This window comes from Pelodiscus sinensis, chromosome 22 (assembly GCF_052426305.1).
Source record: "Pelodiscus sinensis isolate ZL-2025 chromosome 22, ASM5242630v1, whole genome shotgun sequence".
Taxonomy (NCBI): Eukaryota; Metazoa; Chordata; order Testudines; family Trionychidae; genus Pelodiscus; species Pelodiscus sinensis.
In genome coordinates this window covers 899443-916188 of record NC_143073.1, presented here as the reverse complement: position 1 = coordinate 916188, position 16746 = coordinate 899443, and the positions used below count along the sequence as shown (strand labels likewise).

The window sequence follows — 16746 nt, the reverse complement described above, 5'->3', positions numbered from 1 at the left end:
TGGGAGCAGCAAACTCCCGTACCTGCAGAGGCAGCCGCCCACCACGGACTGACCGTGGGGAACCGGATCCTGTTCACAGGCTGCCCCGGAGCACTGTAACTAGCTGGAAAATGTTATTTCAAGTCCATGTGTTCACCTATAAGTATTCAAGGACAGGGCACAGCTACTTTTTAAATTCGGGAATTTAAATTGGAATTTAGGGATTATTTGGGAAATATTATTTGATTAGAGAAAAGAGATGTTGGAACCCCTCTGTCCTTCAGCGTGGTGACAGCTCGTAAGAGTATCATGTAAACAGATTGGAGAGGCATGACCGATGGTGAAAGAAAATGCTTGAAATGTGGCAGAAAATGGAAACTAAATGGAATTTTTGCCAGAAAATAATCTGTTTTCATCTAAGCAGAGTTTTGAAATATAATAAAATAAAATAAATATTTTATGAAATCTGAAACTTTTCAAATACATCTTTATCTTACTAAAATGAGAATTTGTCATAGGACCAGATATTCATTGCCTGGTGAGGTGTAATTTTTTCCCAAGAGGCAATGAACTGGGGAAAGAATGATTTCTGTTAAAGACTGTTTTCTGTGTATTTAAAAAGCCCGGTTGTTTTCCTCTGGGGATTTGATAATTGAGCTGTATTTCACTCTGCGGTGTGAGATGACCAGAGGAAATAGCACTGTGGATTCCACTCCAGACTGAAATGTTCTTAATGTGATGCTCACACTTAGGCTGCCATTTCCAACTAGCATAGCAAAACATTGGCAAGATAGGATTGTGATTTGTCATTCCGATATTTTAATTAACATTAGTAAAGAGCTTTGCTATCTATTCACCTGAGAAAGTCTTACATGTCTCATGGAGCAGGGATGTATTATGATCCCATGTTATAAACATGGGGAAACTGAGGCACACAGAGGTGCGGTAGTTTGCTCAAGTACGCACACTGAGTCAGCATCAGAGCCAGAAATAGAACCCAGAATTCCTGCCTCTCCAGCCTGTGTATCCTGTCATTCGGTGCTGCAGGACATTAGTACGCAAAGCTCTGACGTCATTTTCTCACCTCATGCATGCTGGGATGACAAAGCCAGCGTTCAGCCGAGACAGGAATGCGGCTGGTACCGATCGGGAGAGCTTCGTCGCCTGCCCTGTGACACTCTGGGACACTCTGGTCCAGCAGAACCACGATTTACAGCCCCTGGTCCAGAGAGCTGGGTGCCACGGGGTTGACCTCAGCATCCCTGGGGAGCAGCGTCTCAGTGGCCCCAGAACCACAGCAGCTCCTGCACCCCGGAGCTGTGGCAGTCCGGTGCCCAAAGGCCGTGGCAGCCCCAGTGGCCCTGGGGCAGCAGAGCTGTGGCGGCGGGACGGGCCAGCGCAACCAGTAGGTGGCGATCTGGGGGCAGAGGCGCACCGCTAGGACAGCCTGGAGTCCCACCGGCAGGGGGAGGGAATTGAAGCTCTCTCATTTGGGACCAGCCAGGTGCCGGCCCAGGGAGGTCCAGCCTGCAGTGGGGAGTTTAAATAAAACTTCCGCTGACCCCTGAGTGTGCAAAGTCGCAGGGAGGTGCCTAAGACCCGTTTCAAAGTGTTTCTTGCACAAATGAGCTCGCTGTAAATCGCTCGTGTGACGCCGTGCAAAGGAGCCTGCCCGGAAAGAGAGCAGCCGCACTCTGCAACGGCGCGGAAGCGACTCAGAGCGACTACATCGGTGGTGGGGGAGCTGCTGCAACTCGAACTTCCCACTGGTGCTCGGGGCAGTGATGGAATGTGGCTCGTCAGCCACTAGGTGGCAGCGTGTGCAACGTGTGCAACGAACTCAGGATGGATGCTCCTGATCCCGGCATGCTGGCTTTTTTTGCACCAGTGTGGCACTGTTGACTCATTTGAATTTGCGGTCCACTCTGGCCCCTAGATCCCTTTCGGCAGGACTCCTGCCTAGGCAGTCGCTTCCCCTTCCGTGCGTGTGACACGGATTGGTCCTTCCTCAGTGGAGCACTTTGCATTGGTCCTTATGAAACTTCATCCTGTTTCCCTCCGACCATTTCTCCAGTGTGTCCAGATCATTCTGAATTCTGACCCAGCCTCCTAAGCACTCGCACCCCCTCCCGGCTTGGGATCACCTGCAGACTTAAGAAGCGTCCTCTCTATGCCGATAGCTAAGTCGCTGATGAAGATACTGAACAGAACTGGCCCCAAAACAGACCCTGCGGAACCCCACTTGTTCTGCCCTTCCAGCATGACAGTGACCATTAATAACTACTCTCTGAGGGTATGTCTACACTACCCTCCTAGTTCGAACTAGCGGGGTAATGTAGGCATACCGCACTTGCAAATGAAGCCCGGGATTTGAATTTCCCAGGCTTCATTTGCATAAGCGGGGAGCCGCCATTTTTAAAACCCCGCTGGTTCGAACCCCATGCAGCATGGCTACACGGGGCTCGAACTAGGTAGTTCGAACTAGGCTTCCTATTCTGAACTACCGGTACACCTCGTTCCACGGCTACACGGGGTTCGAACCAGCGGGGTTTTAAAAATGGCGGCTCCCCGCTTATGCAAATGAAGCCCGGGAAATTCAAATCCCAGGCTTCATTTGCAAGTGCGGTATGCCTACATTACCCTCCTAGTTCGAACTAGGAGGGTAGTGTAGACATACCCTGAGTACGGTTATCCAGCCAGTTCTGCACCCACCTTATAGGAGCCCCATCTAGGTTGTATTTGCCTAGTTTATTGATAAGAAGGTCATGCCGTATGCGAGACCGTGTCAGATGCCTTACTAATGTCTAGGTTTATCACATCCACCACTTCTCCGTTATCCACATCCATGAGAGCTTTTTGGTCTTCTATCTAATTCCCTTTCCAAGTGCCATCTTCTCACTTATCTGCTTTATGTCCTCTGACACAGTCGATCTTTTCGTCCCCCACATCTCTCTGCAGCTTTAATTCATCTGCCTATTATTATCCCCAATGTACAAATGTGGAAACCAAGGCACAGGAGAGACACAAATATGCCTATTTCAATTCAGTGGCAGACTCAAGCCTTCCTAGGCCTTATTATCCACAAGACAATTCAGCACCCCGAGCTTGAGCTTGTTATCGATTTGTCCTTCACTCCCTGACCGTGTGTGCACACTACAGGGCAAGCAAAGTCGCACTGTGGGCTATTCCTGTAGAGCGTCTGTTGCTCTGAGCAGGATGTGGGGAATGTTGCTAATTCGGCCCAGACAGTCTCTGTAGTACGTGGCACCCTGCCCCAAAGGCCAGCGCAGCTCTGCCTTCCGTCAGAGTCCTTCGGGTTTCAAGGCCTGTGATCACCGAGGCCTCCAAGGCAGTAGCAACAAGGCCCTTCCATAGCAGCACCAAGGGCTTCACAAGTGGCTAGAGATTTTGGCTGCCCAGTTTTTTGGGGGGGCTGTTTTGTTTAGTTGTGTTTTGTTTTCCATATAAGCCAATGGCTCAAAGTGTCCAGGGCTGCAGAACTTGCACTCTGCTCACACCTAAAATCACTTCGGAGCCTGAGCTGGAACGGCCACGTGGCTATTTTTAGCCCCATAACAGGAGCTGCAGGCTGTGGACCAGAGCTCTGAGACTCAGTTCCCACCACGGGGCCTTGTTTTCTGTGCGGACAAACCCAAGAATCGCTAGGAAATCCTGGCCACCGAAGAGCTGGGCAGGACCCGATCGTTCATGCAAAACCCGCAAGCCAGGGACGTTGGAATAGCTTTCAAGAGACTCAGTTCAAAGCCGCGTTACCCAGCTCCCTGATGGGGGCTAAAGCGCCTGAGTGGAGAGAACATGCTGATGTGAGGGGATGAGACACCCAGCACAAATGTCAGCCTTGCTTGCTGCCATCCAGACTTAGCTCCATGCGCAATATTGCTAGCACCCTGCCACCGATGCCTGGGGACGGCTGGCGCAAGCCAGCCTCACATGCTCTCACCAGCTATCTGACTATGAATTTAGAAATGTGTCTGTCTGTCCGTCTAAACAGTAACAGCAACGGCCACCAAATTCAGGAGCAGCTTTCTCTAATCCAAACATAAAGGCTACGTCTACACTGGCCCCTTTTCCGGAAGGGGCATGTTAATTTCAGCTATCGTAGTAGGGAAATCCGCGGGGGATTTAAATATCCCCCGCGGCATTTAAATAAAAATGTCCGCCGCTTTTTTCCGGCTTTTAGAAAAGCCGGAAAAGAGCATCTACACTGGCCCCGATCCTCCGGAAAAAGTGCCCTTTTCCGGAGGCTCTTATTCCTACTCTTATTCCTAGTAGGAATAAGAGCCTCCGGAAAAGGGCGCTTTTTCCGGAGGATCGGGGCCAGTGTAGACGCTCTTTTCCGGCTTTTCTAAAAGCCGGAAAAAAGCGGCGGACATTTTTATTTAAATGCCGTGGGGGATATTTAAATCCCCCGCGGATTTCCCTACTACGATAGCTGAAATTAACATGCCCCTTCCGGAAAAGGGGCCAGTGTAGACGAGCCCAAAGCCAGGTCGGGGCTTGGCTGTTCCAGGACAATGGGACGTGCCTGGAATTGGATTGTTTCTCATCACATGGAAAGGGAGGCATCTGGTAGGAGGGCGTTATGCTGTGGAATGGCCACGGGCGCAGCCAGGGGCCAGAGATGGGGATTGGGGCAGCTGTAACCCACTGGGCCAGTGCCCTCGTTAGCTGCTCGGGGGAGCTGCCAAGCAGCTGAGTCTGGTGGGCAGGGCCGTCCTGAGGACGAACGGGGCCCTAGGCAGTGCTATGAAACTGGTGCCCCTGTGCCCAATGGTGGCCAGGGGAGGGATGTTTTTTAGAGACGTGATTTATCATCTTTAGCGACACACTAATGACATACGTGTAAAACAAACGTTAAACTTGAGGCCTGTACATTCAGAAACCGACAGGCCGTACCTGGGGCTGGCACGTGCCTGTTACATGGCTTCATTCCACCGTGACTGGCTCTGTCACAGGTTCGGGGGCTGCTCATGGCTCGGGCAGGTTGTGCCACTGTTCAGTTCACTAGCTCCTCCCCGGAGGGAGCAGGGCCACAGGACGGGGGGAGGAAGAGGGGGGTGGGTGGGCATTAAGACCCAGCGGTGCCCCACATTTTCAGGTGCCCTATGCAGCTGCGTATTCTGCGCCTGAGTAGAGATAGCCTGAGTGGAAGGTGCAGCACACTCACTGTATTTTTCCAGGGGTGCTTCTGCCCCACAGCTCCCACAGATTCAGCACTTGGGGTACGGGCCCCGGCGGCTCTGTCATTTACACGTGAAGGGAGTGAACAGAACAGGGAACCATCAAATGATCTTTCCTGTCACACATTCCCAGCCTCTGACAAACAGAGGCAAAGGACACTATTTCTACCCATCCTGACTAACGGGGCTCAAAAATGAACTAGATAAATTCATGGAGGACAGGTTAATCAATGCCTATTAAAGGCCTGGTCTTCACAACATCCTCTGGCAAGGAGTTCCACAAGTTGACCGTACATTGTGTGAAGAAAAACTTCCTTTTGTATGTTTTAAACCTGCTTCCTATTAATTTCATTTGGCGACCCCCTAGTTCTAGTTATGGGAACAAGTAAATAACTTTTCCTTGTTCACTTTCTCCACACCTCTCATGATTTTATAGACCATTTTCATATCCCCCTTTTGTCTCCTCTTTTCTAAGCTGAAAAGTCTCAGTGTTATTGATCTCTCTTCATATGGCACCCATTCCGAACCCCTCTTCATTTTGTTGCCTTTTTCTGAACCTTTTCCAATGCCAAGATTTTTTTTTTTTGCTTCTATTCGTATGTATAAGTATCTTGCTACCCCCATGGGGTGTTGCCCAAGGACACAGACACACACAGAGGGAGACATATATCCCTGGACAAGTTAGAAGCTAAGGAGATGCTCTTAGCCTGTAAACTCAATGGGGCAGGATTTAAGTAGGCAGCTGAATCCTCCGATGACAAAGAACCAAAACCAGACCCATGACACTGGGATCCGGGCCGGTCCCTGATATCGACTGTCCCGGCAGCCTGCTCTGTGGAATCCACCAGCTAAGCGCACAGGAACTGGAAAGAGCACGGACACTGCAAACGAAATGCAGGCGCGTGAGCCAAAGCCTCAAGAATCCATCTCTGCCTGGCATGACACATGACGTTTAACCACAGGAGGGAGCTACAGAACCGTGGGATGGAGGGAACGGGAGATCTGTCCTTACCCAGCGGATAGGGAATCTGTCAGCTGGGGACTTACGGGTGTGTGGGCCAGGATGTGGACACAGGAGCACGGCTGCGAGACTCAGGCCCAGCCATGGTAGACTCCACATCTCTTGGACCTGGACTGGGGAACTCCAGGTTCCCAAAGCCCTGCTGCCTACCACAGCAGTGCGCTAAACACGAGGCAAGGACCGGCTCTCACACTGCTTTTGGCACCTGCCACAACGAGGCCCTGCTGGGCTTTCCAGGTGGGCAGCAAGAGCGATGAAGGACACGGAGCGATTCCGAGAGGAAGGAAGTTTGAAAAGATGTGGGGTTTGTAGAGAGGAGCCCTGCCCATAGGAGAGAGGGTGGCCTTAGACAAGTTACTGCTTCCGTTTCCTTGCAGCGAAGTTCTGATCAGCTTCTCTGTGTATTCTCCCACTTGAACTGTAAATCAATACACACACTCATGCCTGTGTGTGCACAGGTACACAGACAGCTGGGATTCAAATCCTCCTCTGCCTGGAGTATAAGGCCTGGTCTTCACTGTTGCAATTGATCTCCCAGAATTCAATTTAGTGGGTCTAGCAAAGACCCGCTAAATCGAACTCAGAGGGTGCTCCCCCCCCCCCCCCCCCCCCCCCCGGCGGCCAGTATTCCTGCTCCTGCGAGAAGTAAGGGAAGCATTTGCTCCCATGGGCCTCCTGCTGCAGGGAAACTTGAATCCAGGTATGTTGACTCCAGCTGCGTAATTACCTAGCTGAGTTGCAGGTCGTGATTCGACTTTCCCCGTTCGTGTAGGCTCATCCTTTCGGTGGACACGCCACCAGGGGGCAGCATTGCCTGCTCAGCGTCTCCAGCGATGGCCTTTAAGCAGGTTGTACCTGCTGGGATCCCTGAAACAGGTTCCCTCCCTCCCTCGCTCTGCTGACCATCCTGGGCCTGGACACCTCGACGCTGGGTAGCGACACTCCTGGGCCGGGCCATGCGCCCCCCTCTCCACGTGTCTCCAACGTGCATGCAAGGCTGGAGGCTCTGATGGGTCTGCACTCTCTAACGGAGAACCCCAGGCATGGGGGGTGGGTCTCAGAGGCCGGGGGAGGCACTCCCTTCCCAACCTGCCTGGCTGGCCCCACCACACTCCGCCCCCAGAGTCTCCCCTTCATCTCCTGGGTCTGCCTGGCCTTCAGTCCTGCCAAGGCTAGGGCTGTGCTGCCAGTCCTCCTGGGGCTGGGGAGACGGAGGCCACCCCCTACCACCCTCCCGTGCTCCCAGGCCCAGGGAAGGCTGGGGCTGCCTGCCTCCCATTGGGGGGTGGCCTGGCCCTACAGCTGGGGGAGGCTTGACTCCCACAGGGGGCCGTGGGCAGTGGGGGTGGCAGAGTGGGGCGGGGGGCTTGCCTCCCCCAGCCGTAAGTTCGCCCACTGCCCCAACCTCAAGTACTGGGTGCACACGGAGCACGTCTGACTGCAGGGGTGGGTGGGTTACCCTGTGTCTCCTATGGGGGTAACTGCTTGCCCCCTGCACTCAGGTGCTCCCAAAGTGCACTGTGCCCCCCCCGCCCCCGAGCTGGGGCGAGATGCCACAGTCTGGTCCCAAATGATTTTATTTCCAGGAGCCTTTCAACCCAGAGACGAAGGGGCTCTGGTTCTGCACTGGCGCATGCGCAAAGGCGCCGCGGGGCACTGAGGGTTAGCAGGCTGGTGAAATGTTTGGAGGGGAAAGCACCTTCTGCCCCAAACGGCATCGAGCCAGAATTATTCTTGCAACCCCCTAGAACAAATAACGTGCGTAAGTCAGCGTGTGTCAGGGTGGATGGCAGGGCAGCCAATAGAATCGCCTCTGGGCAAGATGGGGGGAGCTGGCTCTGAGCTCCTGGAAAGGGCGGGGCTTAGAGAGGAAGGGGCGGGGCTTAGAGAGGAAGGGGCGGGGCTCGGAGCAGCTGGGACTGTGCCACCCCGAGCGCTGCCCGCCGCTCCGGGGGCTGTTTAAAGGGCCCAGGCTCCCGCCATCGCCACGTGGCGGGTCCGGCAGACCCCAGGGCAGTTGCTCCCCGCTCTCCCGTCAGTGGACCAGGTGGAGGGACCGGCAGAGGAGCAAAGAATCCCAGCAGGCGGGTGTGCCCATCCATGAACTGGAGATTTTATTGTGTCGCGTACAGCGAGAGCGCGGAGCACAGGCACGGGGGGGCCAGGCAATTCCATGCTACAGCCGAGCCGCGTCGTTCTCTCGTTCAGGCCCTCACGCACCCAGGCGAAGAGCCGTCCCTGCGGCTGGACATCCTGGCCAGAGTGGGCACCACTTGTCTGTGCTCGCGAGGGGGCTGCGGCGTCTCGTCTCTCCTCGGAATCCGTGCCCAGGGCTGTAGAGTTTGGGCGTACGCAGAGACGGCCCAGTTCTCACTCTGGCCTGGGCAGGTTTCAGAAGCAGGGCCCCCGCGGGTGCGAGCGTGTGCTCAGAGCCTCGCCGCGCCGGCCGCGAATCGTTTCCTGGAGAAGAGCGACAGAGGAGAAGGGACAAGCTGGCGGGAACCAGCCTGGTGGCAGGTTAAGGATACTAATGGAGAACAGGCCCCGACACGTACAGGACAAAGCTCTGAAGCTGCTACAGTAAAGCCTTCTAACCCCCGCGGACAGGACCAGGAAGAGACTTGGTCACTATCCTGCCTCGCGTGCGTGGCGTGGGCTCCCTTCGGGAGCTGGGAGCTACTTCCGTGCCGGGGGCCAGCGGCACGGTTGTTTCTGTTGCTTCTCTTCCCCCGGTGGGGATGGTTGCACAGGGCCAGGACCTTCTGGCTCGCTGATGGGTGGGGGGCATCGGCCTGGCTCTGGTTCTGGTTCCGGTTTTGCTTCCTCACATTCCGTGGATGTTTCTGCTCCCGGTGCAGGTGGTAGGGCGGGTGGCTGCTTGTATTGCTGCTGCTCTGGCTGTAAATATCCTGCTTCTTCAGCTTCTGGTGGATTTGGTTCTGGTGCTGGCTCTGGCTCTGGCTCTGGTTCTGGTTCCAGTTCCGGGACTGGGCCAAGAGGCTGCTTCAGTGGCTCCTTCTGGGGCTTCTCTTCTTCCCGGGGTGCATTTTCAGGTTCTTTGACTGTTCTTGGACCTGGGCTGGGTTCTGGTTCTGGAGCGGCATTGCTCAGTGCTGGGGGCAAGGGGAGACTTTGCCTGCGTTGCTGCTGGTTCTGCGGCGAAGCCATCTGCTGCAGTCAGGTGACCTGGGAGAAATGTGGGATGGTTTTTACCTTTGCGAGACAAATGCCAATGCAATGGGAGGTGGGTTCAGTGTCGGGTCCTAAACGCTGGCTGAAAACCTGCTGGCCCTGCATCTGCGCCGACCCACCCCTTGGACAGGCATTCACATTGGAGCAGGTCGAAAATGGAAACCCGAGGACTCACCTGAACATTTCCAGCCCCAGAAGTCAGAATTTCTCAATTTTAAAAATAATTATTATAATCTGCATTTTGCTGAAAATGTCCCGGCTTTGGCTGTTGGGTAGGATCTCTCTCTCTCTCTCTCGCTCTCTCTCTCGCTCTCTCTCTCGCTCTCTCTCCCTCTCCATTTTTTTAAGAAAGTAGCCTAACTAAGACAAGGGCTTGGTCAAGAACCCATTTTCCCACCCGCCCTAGTTCACAAGGTGGCTGTCAATGGCTGACGTCAAGGCAGGATTTAAATCGCTAGCCCAAGGTCCAAAATAATTCCCTCCCTGCCAATTGCCTTTTCCCTTTTGATTCCTCCGGCCCATCCCTCCTTCTGCGCTTCCTTCCTTCCGTCAGAGCTCTCTCCTTTGGGCCCTGCCCCTGCCAGCTCCTAGACCCTGCTCATCACTGTCAGCGTTTGCACTGCGGACGCACGATGTGGCGCCTTCGCCTCGGACGACGGCCCCATTGTGCGAGGCCAAATACTCCCATAACACCAAAGGCCTTGCCCAGCACCTTTGGGCCGCGTGGCCCTCCTGCACCACCTGACCCCGGGCGCTTTGTGCCGTCCTGTGGCGATGGCAGCGCATGACGCCGCTTTGCATGCTGGGGCCGGCGCTTGCTTGTCATCTAAGCCTGCAAAGCCGGGTGGTGCGGCCGCCGGGCTGCCCCTGCTCGCTGACGTGGGCGTAAGGCGGGGTAATGCCGGCGGAGGCAATAGAACCGGCATCGTCCGCAGAAAGAACACAGACACCTCAGCTGATTTGCCAGCCAGGAGTAACTCCAGCCAGCTAATGGCAGGTGGCCAGCGGGAGGAAAGCAAACTCCTTCCCTTCTAAAGCTTGCAGCCACCTCTGCTTAATCTGCCTCGCTGGGATCAGAGTGACGCCAGGGCAGACGGCCAGGAGCAGAGCGAGCGACCCGCACAAGGCCTGGCCCTGTCACCCCACCCCGGCAGGTGCAGGAGCAGCCCACTTACCCAGTTCAGCGGTGAGAGCGAGCGGCTCCGTGCGACGGGGATGAGGCCCTTGGGGATGGAAGAAACTTTATATGGTCCCTAAGCCCGGCCCCGCCAAGCGAGACATTTCTAGGTCTGGGGCCCTTGTTCTTTCACAACCTCCCAAGGATAAATTACTGGGTTGAGTGTCCTCTGGGGGAGAAAACTCCCTTTTCTGGGGCATTTTTTTGTGTCAGCACCTGGTGATTTGGGTGTCAGCCCTGCCTGACGCACGACGGTCCCTCCTCGGGAAGCATTCCTCACATTCCCGGCTTGCAGCATGTGCTCTAAAAATAGAGGGGTGGGCGAGCAATGGCATTCTTGGCCACGTAGGCAGAGAGGTGCGTTCGCTCCTGGAGAATGGAGCCGGGGCTGGATTCCGAGGACAATTGCAAGTTACACTTCTCCAGTGTGAAGAGCCTTCGAGAGGCCGGGAAGGCTCCGTGCAGCGTTCCCCACTGTGGAGGGAGCCCCCAGACATCGTGGAGCGGGGAAAGGGCAGGCTGGGGGTGCCCTGACTACACCAGGAGCCAGGCAATGCCCGAGAGCAGTGCCTCTCAGCCAGTGAAGTGCGGGGGGCAGGTCAACACAGCTGACATGGAGAAAACTGAATTTTTGTGTTAAATGTTACAGCACCTGACATTTTGGGGTGTAAAAAGTCCAAACATAATAATCGCCCGCCTGGCTACGATGAAGTTGTTTAAACAAATTTGTTGCAATGGTGGAAGAAAAATTGTGCGTGTCTGAAAACTGCAGGTGCTGAGGGTACTTGTATATATTTTTAAAGGGATACTTTACATAAAAAGGTTGAGAAACACTGCCCTAGACTGACCCAACCCACGGACACCATTGATCTCAGGGCATGACTGAGGAGCAGGCCCCGATGTGCCTATCAAAATCACTTCTCCTTACATTTGTTATTCATTGTTCTGTGACTCAGAAGAAGGAGGTGAGAATTGCTAGGGCCCGGGGCCCCGCCCCACCCCTGCACGCGGAGAAGCCGACGCACCGTCGGGCCATTGACACGCTTCTGAGAGGCACCCGCGTTAGTGTGTTTCCACAAAATGAGCGAGGAGTCCAGCCATGACTAACAAGTGTGCCAGGGCATGAGCTTTCGTGGGCTGCAGCCCACTGCATCAGCTGCGCGAGGTGAAAAGGCAGCCGGCGGGAAATACGTACACAGACGTACCCGTGGGAGTGTTACTGCAGTGTTAATGGGAGTGGATGTGGCCATTTCCAACAGTGATAGGAAGGTGGGAAAATGGCTTATTGTAATGAGCGAGCCGTTCCCAGCCTCTCGTCAGCCCTGATCTGATGGCGTCACATTAGCCTGTGAATTCCAGCTCCGAGGTTTCACGCGCTGCAGTCTGGTCTTGAATTCATTCATTCGGCAATCGAGAATGGCAGCTTTCAGGTCTGTCGGTGTGTCCAGGAGACGGCGGTGCTCTCCTCTGGCTTCTGTACGGTGGCTGGTGTCCGCTTCTTCTTTTGCACAAAGGGCCTGTTTGCCCAATGCAGGAGAACACGCCCGTGGTGATGCAGCTGATGTGGTTAGGTCGTAGGATGGGGTCACGAGGGTAGACGTGTGGGCAGAGCTGGCAATGGGGTTTGTTGCGGGGATTGGCTCTGGGGTGGGTGTTTCTATTGGGGGTGTAGTTGGCGGCTGGGGGGCTGTCGGTAAGTGGGGGCTGATTGGCGCCCCACGGCCTGTGAGAATGAGGGAACGTCCTCTAGGGAAAGGGGGGATCTGTGATGATGGGTTGGAGAAGTCCCAGCTGGGGCCAGTGACATTCTGTTCCTTCCTTTGTTGGCTCTGCCCTGTAGAGGATGAATTCTGGGTTCCCGCCTGGCTCTGTCATGCTGTCTCCTCACTTCCCCAGGTGGGCACTGTAGTGGATGCTTGGTAGCGATCCTGTGGGTGTTTCTTCCCGAGGGACCGGAGCAGGGCTTGGCTGCAGGCGATGGAGCGGGTGTCGTGTTCTGGAGGAAAGTCTGTAGGGTTCCAGGACAGGATGGTGTCTATGTGCCCACTGTCATGTCCAGGAAGTGGGCTCTTGTGTGGACTGGCCCAGGCCGAGGTAGATGGTGGGGCGGAAGGGGCTGGAATTCTGCAAGGGCCTCCTTCCCGGGAGTCCAGCTAGCGAAGATGCCCTCGATGTAGCGCGAGTGGAGGAGGGGCACTTGGGGTCGGGAGCCGAGGGACCCTCGTTCCAAGGAATTGTTTAGGTCTCCTGCCGGATCTGACACCCCCTCCAGTGCATGTCGCAGACCTGGGCCCTGAATGGAATAAGTGTCACATAGAGGTTCCCTGGGCGAACAAAAAATGTAGCACAGGTCCGGGGAAAGGAGCAGGAAGATTTAAGCTACTAGCAATGGGGGGGGGGGGGCACAGGATGTAGGAGTGCAGGGGGTTCTCAGCACCCCCAAGTATTAGGGCATCCCAGCTCCATGCCCCTACTGCCCAGGGTCCTGTCCACTGGCCCCCACCCCTGCAGCCTGGGGGCTCAGCTACTGGCCCCTACCCAGCCCTGCTGCCAGCTTCCCCCACCCCACTTGGCTCTACCACCAGCCTATAGCCCCTCACTCAGCCCTTCCGCCGGCCCGTGGCCCCTCACTCAGCCCTTCCGCCGGCCCGTGGCCCCTCACTCAGCCCTTCCGCCGGCCCGTGGCCCCCCTCTCAGCCCTTCCGCCGGCCCGTGGCCCCTCTCTCAGCCCTTCCACCGGCCCGTGGCCCCTCACTCAGCCCTTCCACTGGCCCGTGGCCCCTCTCTCAGCCCTTCCACCGGCCCGTGGCCCCTCTCTCAGCCCTTCCACCGGCCCGTGGCCCCTCTCTCAGCCCTTCCACCGGCCCATGGCCCCTCTCTCAGCCCTTCCACCGGCCCGTGGCCCCTCTCTCAGCCCTTCCGCTGGCCCGTGGCCCCTCACTCAGCCCTTCCGCCGGCCCATGGCCCCTCTCTCAGCCCTTCCACCGGCCCATGGCCCCTCTCTCAGCCCTTCCACCGGCCCATGGCCCCTCTCTCAGCCCTTCCACCGGCCCATGGCCCCTCACTCAGCCCTTGCACCAGCCCGTGGCCCCTCACTCAGCCCTGCTGTCAGCCTGTGGCCCCTCACTCAGCCCTTCCGCCGGCCCGTGGCCCCTCTCTCAGCCCTTCCGCCGGCCTGTGGCCCCTCACTCAGCCCTTCCGCCGGCCCGTGGCCCCTCACTCAGCCCTTCCGCCGGCCCGTGGCCCCTCTCTCAGCCCTTCCGCTGGCCTGTGGCCCCTCACTCAGCCCTGCTGTCAGCCTGTGGCCCCTCACTCAGCCCTTCCGCCGGCCCGTGGCCCCTCACTCAGCCCTTCCGCCAGCCCGTGGCCCCTCACTCAGCCCTGCTGACAGTCCCATGGCCCCTCACTCAGCCCTTCCGCCGGGCCGTGGCCCCTCACTCAGCCCAGCTGACAGTCCCATGGCCAGGGTCTCCACCTCTGTGTCCCGCATGTGGGATCCCTGCTGCCAGCCCTGGCTCTAGGGGGGAAAGGGGCACAGACAGGAGTAAGGGGGTGCACACAGCTCAGCACCCCCACCCCAAAACCAGTCCCAGTGCCACTGGGGAAGGCTGGTCCCAAATCTTCAAGTGACACTTGAATGCTAAGCCCTTGAAACTAAAGTGGGGGCTGGCTGCGTGAGCCCCGGGCCTGGCCGGCTCCGTCGGCAGGTGTGGAGGCAGGAGAGTTCGGGAGTGGCTGACGTCTTCCTCTGGGGAGCCCGACAGCAGCTGCGTCACCCTGTGTGGCTCTGCACTGACGCCCTCGTTGAGCTAAGAGCCGCTTTGCTCGATGGCTCAATTAGGCGCTGTTGCAAGGCCCTTTCCGTTGGACTAGCCTGGCAGGCCCCGGGGGCCCGTTCCGTCTCCCACGTCCTACGGCCACGGCCCTGCTTGCCTGCTGCTCCGAATCGCATGCAAAACCCCACGAGGCATCGTCACGGTAACGCAGGGTGCGTCGCCAAGAGGGCCCGAGAAGAAACAGGCTCCCGCATCCTTTCATTTCACCCCCTTGTCAGGTCACAGGGCAGTGAGTTCCACAGCAGCCTGGGAAACGCCATCCAGACCCCCATGAACCCTCGCCATGGCTGGGGGAGGGACACCCCTTCCCTGCCCTGAACTGAGCCTGGTCCTGGTGCCTCCCCCCACCCCCAGCCCAGGTGCTGCTGTGGGAAAAGAGAAAGGGGGGGAGGCTTCCCCCCCAGGAAGCCTGCACCCCAAATCCCTCATTCTGGCCCCACTTCTGCACCTCCCCCCCAGCACAACTCCTAACCCTCTGCCCCAGCCCTGAGCCGGGACCCCTGGCTGAAGCTCTCACACTCCTACATGCCAACACCTTGCCTCAGCCCTGAGCCCCCCCCCCCCACACACACACACGCTGACCCCCCTTGGCCCCACCCCACCACATGCATTTTGTCACCTCTGTGGTGGTGCACGAAGAAAAATTCATTCCACGCTTGTGAGGGGAAAACGTGAAATGCCCCCTCAGCAGGGTTCCCCCTCAGCCATTAAAATCACGTTGGGATGGATCACACAAAGCCGATGGGCGTCAGCAGAAGGGACCTCTGCACACGGGCGGCCTGTGGGGGCTTTTCCCCAGGGAAGCTAACCTTTGTGTTCAAGGCTCACCAGGAGAGAAAATGTAAGAAAACTATGAGGGATGAACTTTGAAGCTTGGAATGCAAAGTCGCGCTGTCGTTTCGCATGGCCACTGCGGGGGAATAACCCTTTCACTGTCATGTGGCCGTAGCTATGTGGGGTGTCGAGGCTGAATCGCATTCCACCTGCCCTTCCTGCTCTGTGGCGGACGGGCCGAATTCTCCGTGGCCCTGTACCCCTGTGCCATCCTTCACACCAGTGCAAAACAAGTGTGTAGAATTAGCCCCGGGATGCGACAGTAACGGGGCTTGTGAACATATGAGGCAGATTCGACTGGCGCGCAGGCAGAACGATCCCAGAAAATTCAAGCTGTGCAGTTCTCTCTTTCATCGCTTTTCAGGGTGAGCCGCCTCGTGTGGAATCCAGGTGTGTCTGCCCCCACTAATGACAGACGAGTGCGAACAAGCATGGGGCGGGAGGTGGTGAGCCAGGCCTTTGGGGAGCTGGTTCAACCACTTCTGCTGAATGTGCCAAAACTAAATCTAAGGGGCGATGGCTTCCTCCAAATCCAGAGTTTTCTCCCTACGTGGAAATGACACAAGATGAAATGGCAAGAGGCCGAAAGACAACCCTGCAATCACGCTACCTGCTGGAGCAGACCAAATCCATCGGAAGCTTTCCCCCGTCAGCCTGCCCTGCCACACTCCCATTATCTGACCCAGCACCAGATTGATTTCTTAAAGGACTCCAGCAAGGTTGACTAAGTATCTTGCAATCACATCGCTGCGTGCTGGAAAAGAGCGTTCCTTGCAAACTCGTCATGAAAACCTGCTTTTCCTCAAGGGAAGGATTGCATTGGTGACTCAGGTGCAGAACTCGGAGCCAGAAATCCTGGATTCTGTTCCCAATGCATCGTGGGAACTTCGGCAAGTTACTCTGCTCCATGGTTTGTGAAGCTTAATCAATTAATCTTTCAACACTGGTCTTTACACCTGGGGGAAGGCTGCACCACTGCAGAATTTGCGCGGAATTACCGTGCTGTGCAGCATTCCATTTTCCCCCGCAGAACCGGTGCTGCGGAGCTGATGGCCACCGCGAGGGGTTGCTGGATCCAGAGGAGCCCAGCTCCCCAGCTCGCAAAAACAGGATATCGCAGGAGGGGACGGCGAGTGAGAGCTGGGGGCTCTGGGAAACTGCAATTCCCAGCACATCCTGTAGGAAGGAGGCAACATGCAGGAAACTCTGTACAGGCCTGGGACCCAGGCTCAGGCTGTTTCTCTCTCTAGCTCTCGGGACTCTGAGGGGCAGGGGATGCAGGTGCCCCATGGCAGGGATCTGAGGAGTCAGGACTGTGGTGTCTAGGCTGGGCAGCTGTCCCAGAGCTGGTCTCCAGGGTGTCTTAGACTGGAGGGGCAGTTTTCCCCAGGACGGGCCCAGCTGGCGTGTGTGACATACGCTGACGGAGGCATGCAGCCAAAGCATGCCAGGAAAACGGAGCGGGTTGTCTTAATTCCGGCACCAAAACGTTCCCCCCAGAAGTCG

At 56.6% G+C, this 16746-nt stretch overlaps 1 long non-coding RNA gene across 1 annotated transcript; it reads right to left on the bottom strand.

Annotated features, from left to right (window-relative positions):
* Positions 1-8292: 8292 nt before the first annotated feature.
* LOC102452884 (uncharacterized) lies at positions 8293-12260 on the bottom strand. Its single transcript, XR_012897466.2, has 2 exons — positions 10569-12260; positions 8293-9387 (listed from the first exon to the last, which is right to left on the bottom strand). It is a non-coding gene; the product is annotated as an uncharacterized LOC102452884 (long non-coding RNA).
* Between the last annotated feature and the right edge of the window lie 4486 nt (positions 12261-16746).